This window comes from Arachis stenosperma, chromosome 4 (assembly GCF_014773155.1).
Source record: "Arachis stenosperma cultivar V10309 chromosome 4, arast.V10309.gnm1.PFL2, whole genome shotgun sequence".
Classification (NCBI taxonomy): Eukaryota; Viridiplantae; Streptophyta; class Magnoliopsida; order Fabales; family Fabaceae; genus Arachis; species Arachis stenosperma.
The window spans coordinates 40,593,954-40,615,489 of record NC_080380.1 but is presented as its reverse complement, the minus strand read 5'-3'; the positions used below and the strand labels follow the sequence as shown (position 1 = coordinate 40,615,489).

At 40.3% G+C, this 21,536-nt stretch overlaps 2 non-coding genes across 2 annotated transcripts; both read right to left on the bottom strand.

The window, feature by feature from the left end:
- Positions 1-6,200: 6,200 nt before the first annotated feature.
- Positions 6,201-6,309, bottom strand: LOC130977866 (small nucleolar RNA R71). Its single transcript, XR_009085539.1, has one exon. It is a non-coding gene; the product is annotated as a small nucleolar RNA R71 (small nucleolar RNA).
- An 11,841-nt stretch (positions 6,310-18,150) lies between these two features.
- On the bottom strand, positions 18,151-18,258 carry LOC130978739 (small nucleolar RNA R71). Its single transcript, XR_009086356.1, has one exon. It is a non-coding gene; the product is annotated as a small nucleolar RNA R71 (small nucleolar RNA).
- Positions 18,259-21,536: the final 3,278 nt, after the last annotated feature.

Below are 21,536 nucleotides of genomic sequence, written 5' to 3'. Positions count from 1 at the left end.
CCATTCCTAGCACCAACTCAACCTCAGGTTTACTATCCCTCGCCATACGGCTTCGATGTAAACCTTGTTTGTCCCTTAATCAATTTATATCTTTTGCATTCCTCTACACTGCAATTCATCAATACTGAATTCAACTACTCCCGGACTACTCATTCTACCTTCCTTCAGCAATAATTCAAACACCAAATCTACATTCCTTATTCTTTTTTACAACGTCATAACTTAAACCGAACTTGAGCCCATGCCATGCTCATTTGTTTCACTCTTAGCTTTCTCTAGATTTTTATCAATAACTAATCTTATTATCAAGTTCACCTCACCCTTATAAAACCTTCCCTAAGATTGAAGTTCACCACCCTTCACAGGTTTTCTCAATTCAACCTCTATACAACATCAACGCTTCAATTTAACATTTTCCAAATCTATCTTATAAAACTAATAATCTATCCCTTAAATTCTAAGCAGAAATCCAATTACACCTATAATACTCTTCACAACCTACTCAGAATCAATCTAATCTTACAGCCATAATCAAACTTAATTTTCTGGAAATTGTTATTTACATTAACCAACTAAACTCTTCGAGTATTCAAGCCTAAGATATTTCTAGTCACCTTCTAAAACTCCCATTCACAACTATCCTATGTTAATACTTCTGTAAGCTTCCACTGCGTCACTCTGATTATTAGCCACCAAGAGTCCGATCATGCATTCATGTCATATTACCTTATCAGATCACAAAACCTAGGCTTACTTTTAAGCTTTCTCAACCTGACCTAAATAATGCTTACACCCATCCTAAGACTTAATCAAAATCTCTTAAAATCTTTGATCTCTATACTTACATTACCTAATAATTCAAAACTTATAACATCAACTTTCTAAAAATAGTTATCATCCTATATCTGCACAATTATAAAAATTCACAAAGTTTCATTTCAAGTTCAAATCCAAGGTATACTAATGCCATCTACAAGCTTTCTCTCTTTTCAATAATCAATTTTCAATCAATTCAAACCAAAAAATCATACTCACTAATTTTTCTTCATTTCTACCTACCTCAGCACCCAATAATTCACCAAATACCCAATGTTATCCTAAGTCACCATATAATCTGCTACTAAATCTAAATTCAAATGCAAATTTTGGCGTCTTCAATCGTAAATTAGCAACTTATCAGTCATTCAATACAGTTAACACATTACCACCAATTACTTATTTACCTTTGAACAAAATATCGGACCTAGTGGCATTCTCCGCCATTATAGCGTACACATGGCCTTGCTGTTGGACTCTACCAACATTCTGGTTAGCTTTCTCAGGATAGTTCCAGGACTTATGACCAACCCCTCCACAGTTGTAGCACAATCCCAATCTGCCTCTACATGAAGTGTTCGGGTGGTATCTCCCACACCTCCCACATGTCAAGTTATTCTGAGGTTGCTTTTCATACCTCCTTCCTTGATAATTGTTGTTATTATTCCTTCAAAAATTGTTTTGGACTTCCTAAGGTTGTTGATTGTAACCTTCTCTCCTGAAGTTCTGGCCCCTTAGAGCAAAGGATCTTGCATGCTCCCGGTTGTGGCAGTAACGACGGTTGGTCCTTGGGATTTCAATCTTCTTAGAGCAATCCTCTCCACGCGGCTCTTATTTACCAACTCCGCAAAGCTCTTGATCTCAAGAGGTGCCACAGCTTGCATGATATCATCCTTTAAACCATCTTGGTACTTTATACATTTTTATTCCTCGTATCCTTTCGAAGCACCCTGACAAACCCTAAAAAAATGGCATAACTCTTCAAATTTTCTAGTATAAGAAGCCACCGTCATAGATCCTTTTTTTAGTTGTAGTGATTCCAACTCCTTAGCTTGTCTTGTAGAGTTCAGAAAGTACTTGCAAAACTCCTCTCTGAACACCTCCCAAGTGATTATCCTATCTCTATTCCCTTGCTGCAATAGATGGTGAGCCCCTTGCCACCAATGTTGCACTTCCCAAGCCACCTGGTAATGAGAAAATTCGACCAGCTGGCCCTCAGGTACTTGTGTTGCTTACACAACCATTTCCATTTCTTGAAACCAATTATTGGCCTCTGTCGAATCAGCTGAGCCTTTAGGATTGGGGGATTGACCTTGAGAATAGTTTCTAAGGTCATCTGACTTCCCCTAACGTGATGGTTTCCGAGTGCATTACCATTCCCGTTCATTTTTTCCATGGCATGGTTAGTAGCCGCAGTATTTGCGTGCATCCTGTTCACAAGGGTAGTCATAACAGCCAAGAGCGCGGCTTGGTTATTTCTTGGTGTGCCTTCCTTATTTTCTACTTACATATGGATTCGATCATGCCCACGAGTTGTCATTCGGGTCCTGTCCTTACCAAACAAGCGATATCAAGGTGATCAGTCTCAATATCTTAAGTAAAATGCTTCAAATTTCCAAAAGTATATTCATGAACTTCAGGGTCAACCGACACCAGCATGAGAGACCTCTCAGGTGTTCAAGCACAAGCAAAATAGACAAAATAATACACAATTAAATTCAAGTATGTAACAACTCTAATTTTTTTACTAACGCGAGTTTTTCTTAAAATAATATTTTAAAGCAAATAGTTTTATTTTGATGAGTCGACTTCGGATCCCGAAGTAAAATGAATGATAATATAATTTTATTATTATGTTATTTATTTATTTTATTTGCTCTAGTTATAATGGAGCTGATATAAGTAATTATTGATATTTCTTGATAAGCTTAGAGTTGCTAATGCTTTATCAAATATCCTTCATCCTTAAGTTATTAATATTATTTATATGAATAACTGATATATATTGAACCCTATATATGTTATTTCTTGTGTTTTAATATATTCAGTTTCCATAATTATTTGTTTAAGATATTTATAACTTGAACTGCTGAATCAGTAACTTCAAAACACGACACCCAACCCATGATTAACCAAGCCATGACACCTAATCTATTTATGAAACAAATATCTTTCTATAATTACAAACCATCCATATCCGAACTACATGGAGCAATGAAAGAAAGATTTGTCACACACACACACACACACACACACACACACACACACACACATATATATATATATATATATTGACAAATCATCCTCCCACCAAATAAATATCTTCTCCAATTAATCATCATCGTAACCAAATTAGTTAGGAAGAAAAGAAAGAAAAGCTGAGAGAGAGTGACATGAGGCCAGGAAACCCTGAAACTTCCTTCCACGATTTCTTGCGATCCGTAAATCCAATAAAAAATCTAATCGGATAAAAGCTTGTTTTACCCTTCTTAATGTAATCCTTAGTCATTAGTTTAGTATTTAAAGTTTTTTACACCTCTCATTAAGGAGAGAACGCACACTTTACACATTTTTATAATTGTATTTTCTATCAGTATAAGTTTCTAAACCTCCTAGGTTTAGGGGAGGAGCCCTGCTGAGTTTTATGAATTAATAAAAGTATTACTGTTCTATTTCAATCCGTATTTGATTCTCTATTCTAAGATGTATCTTCGTTCTTCATTCTAAGACTGCGTGCCTAACAACCACCCGAGTTCTTCTTGGGTTCGTGTGCTACGAAACTGGAAAGCATTGAACCACCAGCTTGATTATACATCTCTTAGACGGCTAATCCACGACTTCGTTGGAGACTTCTCGAGACACCAGTTCAGCCGAGGTATGGGGAGATTAAAGTCTTTGTGGTAGAGGCTAGAACCCAAAGGCGCATCATTCTCTGATCCGGAAGATTCGACCTTGTCTGTGGCATTTTGAGTAGGATCATTAAGGAGGATGGATTGCAGGAGCTTCACCCTCAATGTGAATGGATCCACACTAACCTTGGGGTTCAGTTCTGGAGGAGCACTGGCGATCTCTCATCCGGCTTCAGTCACATACAGCCTGCCGTAGAAAAAATCATTCACAGTTGAATAAACATATTAACCATCTTCTTATCATTATAAACATATTAACATAGTTAAGTTTTCTTTATTCCTTTTATAATTTTAACGAAATCCAACAACTCTTCTATTCGCCTGAATAAGATCTGCAAGATAACCACAACTTGCTTCAAATCACAATCCTCGTGAGATTGACCTTCACTCGCTCAGGAATTACTTCGACGACCCAGTGCATTTGCTGGTTCAGTTGTGCGGAAGTGCGGGATTCTGCGCACCAAGTTTTTGGCACCGTTGCTGGGATTGTTTGAGTTTGGACAACTGACGGATTATCTTGTTGCATAGATTAGGTATTGCCTTTAATTTTGTTAGAGTCTTTTATTTTATTTTTCTTTTTTTCTTTCGAAAAATCAAAAACTTTTTCAAAATTCTTTGAGTCCTTTTCTAAAAAATTTTTAGAATTGTGTCTTTTGTTTGAGTCTTGTGTCAATCTTTAAGTTTGGTGTCTTCTTGAGTTTTCTTTTAATTTTTCAAAAATTGTATCTTTGGTTTTCAAAAATTTGAAGTTTGGTATCCTTTGCATGTTTTTGTTTTCTTTGAATTCTTTGAGTTTTGCTCTTGGTGTTCTTCTTGATCTTCAAAGTGTTCTTGTTTTTCTTTTTGTTTTGATCGTGAAATTTTTAAGTTTGGTGTCTTTTGGTGTTTTTCCTTTCAATTTTCAAAAAATTAGTATCTTAAATCTAAAAATTTTAAGTTTGGTGTCTTTTTGTTGTTTTTCTCTTTCTTCATTAAATTTAAAAATAAAAAAATAAAATATCTTCTCTTATCTTTAATTGTAATTTTCCAAAATTACAACCAATTTTTCAAATATTAATTTCAAAATCATTATCTTATCTTGTCTTAATTCTAAATTTCAAAATTCAAATCTTTTCAAAAATCATATCTTTCTCAAATTGCTATATTATCTTTTTATCTTTCTTTAAAATTCAAAAATCTTACCTTATTTTATTTCAAATTCAAACTTTAAAATTCAATTTTAAATTTCAAATTTTAAAATCAAACCTTTTTCAAAATTTAAAAGTTCAAAATTTGAAATTTAAAATTCAAATTTCAAATTCAAAATCTAAATTTCAAAATTCAAATTTCAAATTTTAAATTTCAAATCTTTTTAAATTAGAAACTAACTTTTTGATTTTGATTTCAAATCTTTGTAATTTAAAACTTATCTTCTATTAACTTCCTTATCTTATCTTTCTTATCTAATTTATCTTATCTTTTCTATCTTATCTTCTTTTAAAATTTAAAATTAAATCTTTTTCAATTCTTATCTTATCTTGTTGACTTTTTCAAATATTTTTAAAATCAAATCTTTTCTAATCTTCTATCTTATATTGTTTTCAAATCTTTCTTAATTAGTTACTTGTTCTCTCTCTTCTTTTTCAAAACTTCCTAGCTAACTTTTCTCTCTCCTATTTTTGAAAATTCTCTTCTATCACTCTCTTCTATTTTCGAAAATTCATCATTTAATTTTCAATTCTTTTTAATTAATCAACCTTTATTTTCGAATTAAATAAATAAATAAAATAAAATAATATTTTAACTCTTGTTTATCTTTTTACTTCTCTTATTCGAATTCTTTTTCTCCGTGTTCTATCTTCATTCTACTTTCTTTTATCCCTCACATCTCACTAGGAGTTCTCTGTCCTCTGGCATAGAAATTTCCTTTCTTGTTGTATCTGTGTTTTCTTGTTTGTGACCAGGAATAGGGATAAAGAGCCTCTCTTTAGTCTTTATCCTGAACCTGAGAGGACTTTAAGGAGGAGCTTACAACAAACTAAAGTACAACACTCCCGAAGAAACCTCTCAGGAAATTTTAAACAGGCAGAGAACATGGCACCCGAACCCATTCATGAAGGAGAGGCAAGAAAGGTTCTTGGTGCTTTCACCATACCTACCTCTGATTTTTATGGCAAAAGTATCTCTCTACCTGCCATTGGAGCTAAAAAATTTGAGTTTAAGCCTTAGTTAGTCTCTCTTCTGTAATAGAATTGTAAGTTCCATGGACTTCCACTAGAAGATCCACACCAATTTCTGTCAGAATTCTTGCAAATCTGTGACACTGTTAAGACCAATGGAGTGGATCCTGAGGTCTACAAATTTATGCTCTTTCCCTTTGCTGTTAGAGACAGAGCTAAAATATAGTTGGATTCTCAACCTAAAGAGAGCCTAGACGCTTGGAAAAAGTTTGTCAATACTTTCTTGGCCAAATTCTTTCCTCCTTAAATAATGAGCAAAATCAGAGTGGAAGTTCAAACCTTCAGACAAAAAGAAGGTGAATCCCTCTATGAAGCTTGGAAAAGATACAAGCAACTGATCAGGAGGTGTCCTCCTAACATGCTCTCAGAGTGGTCTATCCTAGGTATCTTCTATGATGGTCTGTCTGAGATATCCAAAATATCATTGGACAACTCTGCAGGTGGATCACTTCATCTAAAGAAAACGCCTGCAGAAGCTAGAGAACTCATTGAGATGGTTGCAAACAACCAATTTATGCACACCTCTAAGAGAAATCTTGTGAATAATGGGGTCTCTCAGAAGAAAAGAGATCTTGAAGTTGATACTCTAAATGCCATATTGGCTGAGAACAAGATCTTGACCCAGCAAGTCAATATGATCTCTTAGCATTTTACTGGAATGGAAGCTGCAGCTGGCAGCACTCAAAAAGCTTTTTCTGAAGTAGAAGCTTATGATCCTAATCAACCCACCATGTAGGAAGTGAATTATATGGGATAACCTTATGGAAATATCTACAACCCTTCGTGGAAGAATCATCTTAACCTTTCATGGAAAGATCAACAGAAGCCTCAGTAAGGCTTCAATAATAATCAAGGTGGAAGGAACCACAATAGGTTCAACAACAGGCCACCATTCCCATCTTCTCAAGGGAATATGGTGACTCCTAAGCAAAGCCTTTTTGACTTAGCCATTCTAGTCTCTAGCCTCTCTAAGACCACTCATAGTTTCATAACTGAAAAAAGATACTCCATCAGAAATTTGGAGGAACAAATTGGTCAACTAAGCAAGAGAATCCCTGAGACTCCTTCTGGTACTCTTCCTAGTAACATTGAAGTAAATCTAAGAGAAGAGTGCAAGGTCATCACCATAGAGGTAGAGGCCGAATTTGGAAAAAATGGGATGGAATTGAACGCTAGTGAGAAAGACCTCACTGGGCATTCAACGCCAAACTGGCCAAGAGCCTGGCGCTGAACGCTAGTGAGGAAGCCCTCACTGGGCGTTCATCGCCCAAGCAGGTAGGCACTCTAGGGGTTGAAAACCAGTAAGGACAGCTCTGCTGGGTGTTCAATGCCCAACTTGGTAAGGAACCTGGCGTTTGACGCCAGTGAAGGGGTGCATGATGGGCGTTCAACGCCCAAAGAGCCACAAGAGCTGGTGTTAAATGCCAGTAATGGCACACCCCCTGAGTTCCCAATACCCACTTAAGAAATCTCTATCTAAGAACTAAAGGAAACCAAGGCTCATACAAAGACTATAAAGGTTCCTTTGCATGCAATCTTGCAGTGCATGAGTTCTGATGAATACTCATCCTCTGATGAGGATGAGGACACTAGAGAAGAGCAAGTTGCTCGGTACCTAGGATCTCTTATGAAGCTGAATGCCAAGTCATTTGGTACAAAGATATTGGAGGAAGAACCTCCAGTGCTTTCCAAAGAACTCAATATTTTGGTTCAACTGAATCTACCTCAGAAGCTCCCGGATCCTGGACGCTTCCTAATCCCTTGCACCATAGGCACCATGACCTTTTAGAAGGATCTGTGTGACTTAGAGTCAAGTATAAACCTCATGCCACTCTCTGTAATAGAGAAGCTGGGAATCTTTGAGGTACAAATTGTAAACATCTCAGATGGGTAGCATTGTACACTCTTAGATCATAACCTAAACTTACAATCTTCAGTCCTAACTCATGGGCTTTCTCAAATGCAATGAATGAATGTGATGCTCCCGAATCAAATAAAGCATTTAAAGTTTGACCAGCCATTTCACAGTTACCTCGAATAAGTGTCTCAGATCCCTTAGCACCTATAGCTGAAGTGGTGAACACCCGACCAGTCTGTTGTGCCTTCCCAGCACCTTGTTTCTGCCTCTCCGGACAACTTGCGGCTTTATGCCCCGCCTTTCCATAATTGTAGCACAAACCCCATCCGGCCTTGCATGGTGCTCCCGGATGGTGACTTCCACACCTAGCACAAGCTTGATCATTCTGAGGCTGCTTCCCAAACTTCCTTCCTTGGGAGTTGTTGTTGTTGGGCCTCCTGAAAGAGCCTCCCCTCTTGAAAGATGGACCTCTAGGTGCAAAGCTCTTCCCTCGGTTATGTGGGAATGATCCTTTGTGACTCTCTTTCTCAGCGGTTGCCCTTTTCACACACTCTTCAGCAACCCTACACTTGTTCACTAATTCGGAGAAGGTCCTAATCTCCATTGGTCCCACTGAACTGAAGATATCACTCCGGAGTCCTCCTTCATACTTAACACACTTCCATTCCTCATATTCCACCGGAGTCCCTTGGCACATACGAGAGAACCTGAACAGCTCCTCAAACTTGTCAGTATACTCTGATATGGACATAGTACCCTGCTTCAGCTGTAACAATTCAAGTTCCTTAGCCGTCCTAGCAGAAGTTGGAAAGTACTTCTTATAGAACTCTTCTTGGAAGACATTCCAAGTGATATAGTCATCACCCTGCTGCAGAAGACGTTGGATGCCTTGCCACCAATGCGACGCTTCACCTGTGAGCATATAGGTAGCAAACTCGACACGCTGTCCTTCAGGTACTACTTGTGCTTGCAGTGCTCGCTCTATAGCCTGAAACCATGTATCAGCCTCAGTCGGGCTAGTAGTCCCCTTGAATTTAGGCGGATTAACCTTCAAAAAGTTTGCTAGAGTCATCGGGCCCTGAACTCCACCTCCATCATTACCATGGTTGTTCATCTGTTGACCAAGAGCCTCAGCAGTGGCTTGCATAGCAGCAGCCATGTTCTCCAACGCAGCCATAAAGTTCACCGGGTCATTAGGGTTATTCTCCGGTGCACGAGCATTCGTACGACCTCTCGCACTACCTCTACCGCGTCCACGAGGCGCCATCTGGTTCCTATACACACCCAACAATCGATATTAAGTTGATCAGTCTCAATATCGGAAGTCTAGTGCTTCAAAGTCCCAAATGCATGCTCATGAATGTTTATGCCAATTATATCAAGCAGATATACTAATAGCACATAACACACACACAGAGAATGCACAGAAGCATAGTCAGTCCACCCCTCAGGCTCTACAGGAATGAACTGCTCTGATACTATAATGTAACACCCTACCATACAGAGTCTTATGCTTAAGTCATAATTCAGAGATGGCAAAGTATTACGACCTCTAAAATAAAAATTAGTACGTATAGTAGTATTAATGATTGATTATAACTAGGAGCCTTTGTAGAAAAAGGGGTAAACAAAAACCGCAACTCAAAAGCGCAACACTCCGATCGTTAACGTAACGAATAAGGATAACCAACGCGAGATTATATATATACAAAGGAGTGTCAAAAACAGGAATATCAACACTCAAGATCCGGCTGCGAAGATAACCGGTCCGAGCATAGTAATATATACATATGATAAAAATAAGGAAAACCCCAAAGGAAACCCAAAGGGACACAAATACATAAAACCTATTCTCCAAAATCTCCCATAAGAGGAGTCATCACAGTTTGTATTATTTAATGGAGATAAAAGTATCTAAGCAAAACATATAAACCAAAACATAGCCCCGAGAACAAAGGATCTTCGCAACTCTAGAAGTCTCCAGCATGCCTCAGCGGGAAACCACACGTCCTGCATCTGAAAACCACAAAATCCGCATGGGTGAGAACCAGAGGTCCCCAGCATGGTAACAGCTTCCACATATATAATACATAATAATGGAGGGAAGCCAAAGGCAATCCTAGAACTTCCTCCAGATAATATCAAAGCTTATAAACAAGCTAAACCATATAAGGGCATCTGACTAAAGATTCTTCAGTCTAACTAATACTTCCCTTTCCAATTCCTTCAAACCTCCCAACCACCAGCAGGAGTATAATGTAGCAAACACAGTTATATCAAACAAGGAATATACAAATAGGAGCAGTTAAGGCATTTAGACAATTAGCAAGTATTATGCAGTCAAATAGGCAACCTCAAACAATTCACATAGTATGCATATGATGAATGCCTGTCCCTAGTGGCTGATGATATCATCTTGTCGGTTATAGAGCCAACCCGACAAGTCCTGGTCGCTAACCATTGGACTGTCCCTCTGTCGCGCATCCCCAACTCGAGTTATACTCGTTATAAACTTGATCATAAACATGATCCATATCCATCACCCTCACTGGTGAATATTTCGGGGGCGAGCTCATCTGGGTCTTTCACAGTGCCCGGCCACACTTACGACATAGGGTCAACAGAGTCTCGAGCCTCCACCTGGAGCACGTGGTGGCTAGCCACTGCTTTCTCCCAGGGATCTCGTGCCTCTGATAGTGGAAGTGCAAATCTCAATTATCAATAATTCAGCATAAACATGCATGAATTCTCATCCATGGATCAACATCCATATCAGCCATCCGGCTCACGGTTCAGTCCAGAACCAGCCAATATTCATATCATACACAGCCTTTCCGGCTCACGGTTAAATCCATAACCAGCCATTTCATTAACAATTATAGCCTTTCGGCCCATGGCATAACAAGCACTTCCACCACCATCCTCCGCATCTCACATAATCATCTTGATCCTCATTGATCATTCATTTTTCCCTTGCTTCACTCGCAAGTTACCTCATTCCCTAGCCCCTTTTTAATAGCTAGGCAGGTCATAATGATTTAAGACATAAATGGTGAGATCGGAGGCTTAGAAGTATGAGATTTGGCTTTTAAAACTCAAAAATCAACTTTGGGATGAAAACAGGGCCACGCGTACGCGCACTCCACGCGCACGCGCGGATGGCCTCGAAAACTCATCGACGCGCAAGCGTCATGCACGCTAACGCGTGGATTCAAAATTTGCCAATCGACGCGCACGCGTCAACCACGCGTACGCGGGGATACTCTCGTGCCCCAGGCACAGAGCTGGCACAGTTCTGGCACAACTCTCTGAAAAATGGCTGGGCATTGGGTGCAGCACTATCGGCGCGCCCGCGCACATCACGCGCACGCGTGGATGGCGACTTCTGGAAGATCGGCGCGCACGCGCCAAGTGCGCCCACGCACAAGGGGTTATTCTGCTAAAAATTTTCTAAGTTAAAACTGCAGAATTCGCAGATTTAGACCCCAAACTTCCAATGGACATAACTTCCTCATTTTAAATCATTTTTCATCCGTTCTTCGAACGGCATGGACATCCCGGATCCAATTTCATTTCTAAACAGATTTGGTACAAAACGGAGATCCGTAGTCCAAGTTATGTCCCGTCAAAGTATGCCCAAAAACCATATTTTCATACAAAACCACAATATGCCATTTTCAAAACAAACCATTTTCAATTCTTTTCAAAGTCAATCAAAACATGCCAATTTCATCCCTTTTCTTTGAAATCAATCAAAATGTATCAAATTCAACATCAATCCTCCTCAACTCACACATTGACACATTACCACAATTTACCAAAATTACTATCTCATCATTTTATCCCACTTCACCCAAGTGGCTCAAATACAAACACATTGACATATCATATACTATTCCTCATGCCAATTCTCAACAACACCAATTCCAATAAATCATTATGGTACACAATCAACATCATACTCACCATCAACATGGTTCAATCCACAATTCAACCATACCCAATCATCAAGCATATATCACAACATACACATTCCTCATACCTCATACCAACAAGGCATCAAAAATCGTCATCACATATATGACCACATCATATATTTCAACCATTCAACAACATCAACAATTCAATGCCTATCTTAGGGCCTCTAGCCTAAGTATTTCCTACCACATTACATATTAGATACGGGAAACCGAAACCATACCATAGCCGACTTTCCCAAGCTCCACCGGAGCACTTCCAAACCACTTATTCACAAGCTCTCAAGGCCTCAAGACCTCCAATAACAGATTTTTCACCACCAAACCCTTTTTCCAAGCTTTTCAAAATCACCAATCAAGCTCCAATATCCACACATACACAACCTAAGCCACAACCATCATACCCATACACAACATCTCAAAACCCAAACATCATAGAACAACAAAATTACACTAGAGTTGAGAATCTTACCACACCCAAGGTCCAAGGAGACAAGATTAACCTTCTCCTTCAAGAGAGTTGGGCCCTATAACATCAAAGAACCCAAAATCTCAACATTTTACCCATGAAACTCGAAAATAAGGGCTGGAATTTCGAACAGAAACACGTGGCTTACCTCAAGATTAATTGTATGGGTTTTGTAGAGCTCTCCGCGGTGAACGCGTGGCCATAAACGGAGCGGCAATCGGAGCTCTAGATCAAAAGTTATGGTGGTTTGAAGATCAAGTGAGAGGAAGAAGTTTGAGAGAGTGTTCTTCTCCCCCCTTCCCTCTAATTCAGCGTGTTTGTGTGTGTAATGAGGAGAGAGAGTGCTGAAAACTAGGGTTTTGGTTAAGTTATGTTGGGCCAAGGGCCCACTTTGGGTCCGGTTGGCCCGGTTTGGCCCGTTCGGTCCAATCTTGGTCCGAATTCTATAAAATTGGTACCAAAATTCTCGTCTCAATCTCCTCTATCACATTTAGCCATAAAAATCACATTTTAGGCTTTCTAGAATAAATTCTCATTTATGGGTTAATTAGCCGTTAATTAACCGGGTTTTACATTCTACCCACCTAATTGGGAATTTTGCCCACAAAATTCAAATGCAATTACCTGAGAATAACTGCGGATAATCCGTTCGCATCTCCGACTCAAGTTCCCAAGTGTGTTCCTCAACACCGCCTCGACTCCATGCCACTTTGACTAGTGAAACATCTTTCCCACGCAACCGTTTAATACTAGTATCATCAATTCTGACTGGAGCCACTGGAAGCGTCAAATCTTCCCTTAACTGAACCGATTCGGGTTCCAACACATGGCTAGCATCAGGAGTGTACTTCCGAAGCTGCGACACGTGAAACACGTCGTGCAGGTTCGAAAGATGAGGTGGTAGAGCCATCCGATACGCCACCGGTCCAATCCTCTCCAGGATTTGAAATGGACCAATGTATCGAGGATTCAACTTCTTTGCTTTAATCGCCCTACCTACTCCCGTGGTCGGAGTAACCTTAAGGAAAACATGGTCTCCTTCCTCAAATTCTAAGGGCTTTCGCCTCTGATCGGCGTAACTCTTTTAACGACTCTGCGCCGTGAGCATCCTATCTCGAATTTTCTTGACTTGTTCGGTGGTCTCAGCTATCATTTCCGGCCCCAACAAGCTTTTCTCTCCAGCCTCATACCAACATAGCGGAGATTGACATTTCCTCCCATACAAGGCCTCATACGGAGCCATTCCAATGCTCGCATGATAACTATTATTGTATGCAAACTCCACTAATGGCATATACCGATCCCAACTTGCCGGTTGGTCCAAAACACAAGCTCTCAACATATCCTCTAGTGTTTGGATCATCCTCTCAGATTGACCATCTGTTTGAGGATGGTAAGCCGTGTTCAAGCTTAATCAGGTTCCAAAAGCTTTCTGAAATGCACCCCAAAACCTTGAAGTGAAACGAGGATCTCTATCAGAGATTATAGTAGCAGGTACACCATGAAGTCTCACAATCTCCTTTATGTATAACCGTGCTAGCTCTTCAAGGGTGTAAGTCATACGAATGGGTAAAAAGTGAGCTGACTTCGTCAGTCGGTCCACAATCACCCAAACAGCATCAAAACCAGCCCTAGTCCTTGGCAATCCTGACACAAAGTCCATTGCAATACTTTCCCACTTCCATTGTGGAATCTCTAAAGGTTGCAACATACCGGCAGGCTTTTGATGTTCAATCTTTACCTTTTGACAAGTTAAGCACTTTGAAACATATTCCGCCACATCATTCTTCATACCCGGCCACCAAAACATCGCCTTTAAATCATGGTACATCTTAGTACTTCCCGGGTGAATGGAGAATCCACTTTTGTGTGCCTCCTTTAAGATATCATGCCTCAAGGTGCCAACATCCGGCACAATAATCCTACCCTTGAATCTCCATAACCCATCTTTTTCTTCCGACACTCTCCACTGTTTTCCTTGCTCAATAGCCGGTATCACCTTCCATAACGCTTCGTCATTTTGATGAGCCTTTAGGAGTTCGGACTTAAAGTCACTTGAGATTTCTAATCGGCTCAAACACAAGGTTCCGGATACTTCTCGAGTACCAATTTTCAGACTCTCGAATCCCTTGAGCAACTTCTCCTCTTGGAGCATCATCCAAGCCGCATATAACGACTTCCGACTTAACGCATCCGCCAGTACGTTCGCCTTTCTCGGATGGTAATTGATGAGCGGATAATTTGTACCCTTTTTGGCATTGTTTTTAGTATGTTTTTAGTAGTTTTAGTTGAGTTCTTAGTATATTTTTATTAGTTTTTAGTTAAAATTCACTTTTCTGGACTTTACTATGAGTTTGTGTGTTTTTCTGTGATTTCAGGTATTTTCTGGCTGAAATTGAGGGACCTGAGCAAAAATCTGATTCAGAGACTGAAAAGGACTGCAGATGCTGTTGGATTCTGACCTCCCTGCACTCGAAGTGGATTTTCTGGAGCTACAGAAGCCCAATTGGCGCGCTCTTAACGGCGTTGGAAAGTAGACATCCTGGGCTTTCCAGCAATATATAATAGTTCATACTTTGCCCAAGATTTGATGGCCCAAACCGGCGTTCAAAGTCACCCTCAGAAATTCCAGCGTTAAACGCCGGAACTGGCACCTAAATGGGAGTTAAACGCCCAAACTGGCATAAAAGCTGGCGTTTAACTCCAAGAAGAGTCTCTACACGAAAATGCTTCATTGCTCAGCCCAAGCACGCACCAAGTGGGCCCGGAAGTGGATTTTTATGTCATTTACTCATCTCTGTACACCCTAGGCTACGAGTTTTCTATAAGTAGGACCTTTTACTATTAATTAGAGAGCTTTTGATCATGTTTTTATGATTGAACCCTCTTTGGGAGGCTGGCCATTCGGCCATGCCTAGACCTTGTTCTTATGTATTTTCAACGGTGGAGTTTCTACACACCATAGATTAAGGTGTGGAGCTCTGCTGTACCTCGAGTATTAATGCAATTACTATTGTTCTTCTATTCAATTCCGCTTGTTCTTTGTCCAAGATATCACTTGTTCTTCAACTTGATGAATGTGATGATCCGTGACACTCATCATCATTCTCACCTATGAACAAGGTGACTGACAACCACTTTTGTTCTACAAGCAACCAAGGCTCTAGTGAATATCTCTTGGATTCCTGATACACGACGCATGGTTGATCGCCTGACAACCGAGTGCTCGCCTGACAAACGAGCCAGCCATTCCGTGAGATCAGAGTCTTCGTGGTATAGGCGAGAACAGATGGCGGCATTCAAGAGAATCCGGAAGGTTTAACCTTGTCTGTGGTATTCTGAGTAGGATTCAATGATTGAATGACTGTGACGTGCTTCAAACTCCTAGCAGGCGGGGCGTTAGTGACAGACGCAAAAGAATCACTGGATTCTATTCCGGCCTGACCGAGAACTGACAGCTGATTAGCCATATGCTGTGACAGAGCATAGGAACATTTTCACTGAGAGGATGGGAGGTAGCCACTGACAACGGTGAAACCCTACATAAGCTTGCCATGGAAAGGAGTAAAAAGGATTGGATGAAGACTGTAGGAAAGCAGAGAGACGGAAGGGAAGGCATCTTCATACGCTTATCTGAAGTTCCTACCAATGAATTACATAAGTACCTCTATCTTTATCTTTATACTTTATTCGTATATCACTATACCCATTTGAGTCTGCCTGACTAAGATTTACAAGGTGACCATAGCTTGCTTCATACCAACAATCTCCGTGGGATCGACCCTTACTCGCGTAAGGTTTATTACTTGGACGACCCAGTGCACTTGCTGGTTAGTTGTGCAAAGTTGTGTTTATGCCATGGTATTGAGCACCAAGTTCTTGGGGCCATTACTAGGGATTATTTGAGTTGTGAAAAGTAGTGATCACAATTTTGCGCACCACGTTTTTGGCGCCGTTGCCGGGGATTGTTCGAGTTTTGAGCAAGCTTTAGGTCCGGTAACATCAGTGCCAAAATCCGGCAACAACACCAAGTTTTTTTGGCGCCGTTGCCGGGGATTGTTCGAGTATGGACAACTGACGGTTCATCTTGTTGCTTAGATAAGGTATTTTTCAGAATTCTTTAGAATGAATTCTAGTGTTTCAAGGTGATGTTCTTACCATCACCAAAGCTGATTGATTCTCATCAATTTAGCTCTTGAATGCAATGTCCTGCTGAAGCTTGGCTAGCCATGTCTAATTCCTTTAGACTAAAGCTTTAGACTAACATTGCATGATTCCTGGAATTCTCATTAAGAATTTTGATGCCTTTATTTTCTATTCCCATATAATTTTCGAAAAAATCCAAAAAAAAAAAATTTTCAAAATCATAAAAAAAAACCAAAAATATTTTATGTTTCTTGTTTGAGTCTAATGTCTAATTTTAAGTTTGGTGTCTTGCATGCATTGTTTATTTGATCTTGGTTCTATTTTCAAGTCAATAGTACAGGGAACTGAAGATTCAGAACATGCAGCAGAGGAATTACACAGAAAAAGCTGGGCGTTCAAAACGCCCAGTGAAGAAGGACAGACTGGCGTTTAAACGCCAGCCAGGGTGCCTGGTTGGGCGTTTAACGCCCAAAAAGGTAGTGCATTGGGCGTTAAACGCCAGAATGTGCACCATTCTGGGCGTTTAACGCCAGGATGGCACAAGGGGAAGGATTTTGTTTTCAAATCAATTTTTTTTCAAGTTTTCAAAGTTTTTCAAAATCAAATCTTTTTCAAATCATATCTTTTCAATCAAATGTTTTCAAAATCAATCTCTTTCCTTTTTCAAAGATACTTGCTAACAATTAATGATTTGATTGAACATTTCAAGTATGTTACCTTTTCTGTTGAGAAAGGTTTAATGTTTGAATCATATCTTTTCTTGATAGCCAAGTTATTAATTTTTAAAATCAAATCTTTTTTTAAAATTGTTTTCAAATTATATTTTCTCACTCACATATTTTTAAAACCAATCATATCTTCTTAACCACATCTTTTTCAAAATAGTTTTCAATCAAATCTTTTTAATTTCTAATTTAAAATCTTTTTCAAAAATCACTTGATTTCTTTCCCACTCTTATTTTCGAAAATTAATTAGTGTTTTTCAAAATATTTTCAAATTCTTTAACATAATTTTCGAAAAAGCTCTTCCTCCCTTCTCACATCCTTCTATTTATGGAGTACCACTCCTTCTCAATGCACAATTCGAACTCTATCTGATTAAGTTCGAATTCTTCTACCTCCTTCTTCTATTTTTTTGTTCTTCTGACACCTCAAGGAATCTCTATACTGTGACATAGAGGATTCCACATTTTCTTGTTCTCTTCTCTTTCATATGAGCAGGAGCAGAGACAAAGGCATTCTTGTTGAAGCTGACCCTGAACCTGAAAGGACCTTGAAGCGAAAGCTAAGAGAAACTAAGGCACAACTCTCTGTAGAGGACCTAACAGAATTCTTCAAAGAAGAAGAACCCATGGCAGCCGAAAACAACAACAATGCAAACAATGCAAGGAAGGTGCTGGGTGACTTTACTGCACCTACTCCCGACTTCTATGGGAGAAGCATCTCTATCCCTGCCATTGGAGCAAACAACTTTGAGCTTAAGCCTCAATTAGTTTCTCTAATGCAACAGAATTGCAAGTTCCATGGACTTCCACTGGAAGATCCTCATCAGTTTTTAGCTGAATTCTTGCAAATCTGTGACACTGTCAAGACTAATGGGGTAGACCCTGAGGTCTACAGACTTATGCTATTCCCATTTGCTGTAAGAGACAGAGCTAGGACATGGTTAGACTCACAACCTAAAGAAAGCCTGGACTCATGGGAAAAGCTAGTCAATGCCTTCTTGGCAAAGTTCTTTCCACCTCAAAAATTGAGTAAGCTTAGAGTGGAAGTCCAAACCTTCAGACAGAAGGATGGAGAATCCCTCTATGAAGCTTGGGAAAGATACAAACAATTGATCAGAAAATGTCCTTCTGACATGCTTTCTGAATGGAGCATCATAGGTATTTTCTATGATGGTCTCTCTGAACTATCCAAGATGTCTTTGGATAGCTTTGCTGGAGGATCTCTTCATTTGAAGAAGACGCCTACAGAAGCTCAAGAGCAGATTGAAATGGTTACAAATAACCAATTCATGTACACTTCTGAAAGGAATCCTGTGAACAATGGGACTAATCAGAAGAAAGGAGTTCTTGAGATTGATGCTCTGAATGCCATTTTGGCTCAGAACAAGATATTGACTAAACAAGTCAATTTGATCTCTCAAAGTCTGTCTAGAATGCAAAATGCACCAAGCAGTACTAAGGATGCTTCATCTGAAGAAGAAGCATATGATCCTGAGAACCCTTCAATGGAAGAGGTGAATTACCTAGGAGAACCCTATGGAAACACCTATAATTCTTCATGGAGAAATCATCCAAATTTCTCATGGAAGAATCAAGAGAGACCTCAACAAGGTTTCAATAACAATAATGGTGGAAGAAACAGGTTTAGCAATGGCAAGCCTTTTCCATCATCTTCTCAGCAACAGACAGAGAATTCTAAGCAGAACCCCTCTGATTTAGCAACCATGGTCTCTGATCTAATCAAAACCACTCAAAGTTTCATGACTGAAACAAGGTCCTCCATTAGGAATTTGGAGGCACAAGTGGGACAGCTGAGCAAGAAAGTTACTGAACTCCCTCCTAGTACTCTCCCAAGCAACACAGAAGAAAATCCAAAAGGAGAGTGCAAGGCCATCAACATGGCCGAATTTGGAGAGGAAGGAGAGGCAGTGAACGCCACTGAGGAAGACCTCAGTGGGCGTGCACTGACCTCCATTGAGTTCCCCAATGAGGAACCATGGGAATCTGAGGCTCAAAATGAGACCATAGAGATTCCATTGGACTTACTTCTGCCTTTCATGAGCTCTGATGAGTATTCTTCCTCTGAAGAGGATAAGTATGTCACTGAAGAGCAAGTTGCTAAATACCTTGGAGCAATCATGAAGCTAAATGACAAGTTATTTGGAATTGAGACTTGGGAGAATGAACCTCCTTTGCTCACCAAAGAACTGGATGACTTGTCTAGGCAGAAATTACCTCAAAAGAGACAAGATCCTGGGAAGTTTTCAATACCTTGTACCATAGGCACCATGACCTTCAAGAAGGCTCTGTGTGACTTAGGGTCAAGTGTAAACCTCATGCCTCTCTCTGTAATGGAGAAGCTAGGGATCTTTGAGGTGCAAGCTGCAAGAATCTCATTAGAGATGGCAGACAACTCAAGAAAACAAGCTCATGGACTTGTAGAGGATGTTTTGGTGAAGATTGAAAACCATTACATCCCTGCTGATTTCATAGTCCTAGAGACTGGGAAGTGCATGGATGAAACCGTCATCCTTGGCAGACCCTTCCTAGCCACAACAAAGGCTGTGATTGATGTTGATAGAGGCGAACTGATCATTCAAGTGAATGAAGAATCCTTTGTGTTTAAGGCTCAAGGATATCCCTCTGTCACCATGGAGAGGAAGCATGAAGAGCTTCTCTCAAATCAGAGTCAAACAGAGCCCCCACAGTCAAACTCTAAGTTTGGTGTTGGGAGGCCACAACCAAACTCTAAGTTTGGTGTTGAACCCCCACATTCAAACTCTAAGTTTGGTGTTGGGAGGTTCCAACATTGCTCTGAGAAAATGTGAGGCTCCATGAGAGCCATCTGTCAAGCTACTGACATTAAAGAAGCGCTTGTTGGGAGGCAACCCAATGTTATATGTTATCTATTTTCTTTTGTTATTTTATTTTATTTTGTAGGTTGATGATCAAAAGAAGACACAAAATCAATTGAAAAAGCAAAAACAGAATGAAAAACAGGAAGAAAAATAGCACACCCTGGAGGAAGAACCCACTGGCGTTTAAACGCCAGTGAGGCTAGCAGTTGGGCGTTTAACGCCCAGTCTGGCACCATTCTGGGCGTTTAACGCCAGAAAGGGGCACCAGACTGGCGTTAAACGCCAGAAAAGGGCAAAAACCTGGCGTTAAACGCCAGGAATGGGCACCAGCCCGGCGTTTAACGCCAGAAATGGCTCAAAACGTGATTTTGAATGCCATTTGGTGCAGGGATGACTTTTCCTTGACACCACAGGATCTGTGGACCCCACAGGATCCCCACCAACCCCACCACTCTCTCTCTCTGCTTCACCCATTCACCAATCACCTCAACTCCTCTTCCCCAAAAAACCCTTCACCTATCAAATCCCATCTTTCTCTTCACCACTCACATCCATCCTCCATAAAACCCCACCTATCTCACCATTCAAATTCAAACCACTTTCCCTCCCAAACCCACCCATCAATGGCCGAACCATGACCCCCCCTCTCCTATATAAACCCTTCTTCACCCCTTCATTTTTACACAACCTAAACACCACTTCTCCCCCTCTTTGGCCGAACACAAAAGCCACTCCCTTCTTCCTCATTTCTTCTTCTTCTACTCTCTTCTTTCTTCTTTTGCTCGAGGACGAGCAAACCTTTTAAGTTTGGTGTGGTAAAAGCGTTGCTTTTTCGTTTTTCCATAACCATTTATGGCATCCAAGGCCGGAGAAACCTCTAGAAAGAGGAAAGGGAAGGCAAAAGCTTCCACCTCCGAGTCATGGGAGATGGAAAGATTCATCTCAAAGGTGCATCAAGACCACTTTTATGAAGTTGTGGCCTTGAAGAAGGTGATCCCCGAGGTCCCTTTTTCACTCAAAAAGGGTGAATATCCGGAGATCCGACATGAGATCCGAAGAAGAGGTTGGGAAGTCCTTACCAACCCGATTCAACAAGTCGGAATCTTGATGGTTCAAGAGTTCTATGCCAATGCATGGATCACCAAGAACCATGATCAGAGTGTGAACCCGGATCCAAAGAATTATCTTACTATGGTTCGGGGGAAATACTTGGATTTTAGTCTGGAAAGTGTAAGGTTGGCATTCAACTTGCCTATGATGCAAGGAGATGAACATCCTTACACTAGAAGGGTCAACTTTGATCAAAGGTTGGACCAAGTCCTCACAGTCATTTGTGAAGAGGGCGCCCAATGGAAGAGAGATTCAAGAGGGAAACCGGTTCAATTGAGAAGGCATGACCTCAAACCCGTGGCTAGAGGATGGTTGGAGTTTATCCAACGCTCAGTTATTCCCACTAGCAACCGGTCCGAAGTTACTCTAGACCGGGCCATCATGATTCATAGCATCATGATTGGAGAAGAAGTGGAAGTTCATGAGGTTATAGCCCAAGAACTCTATAA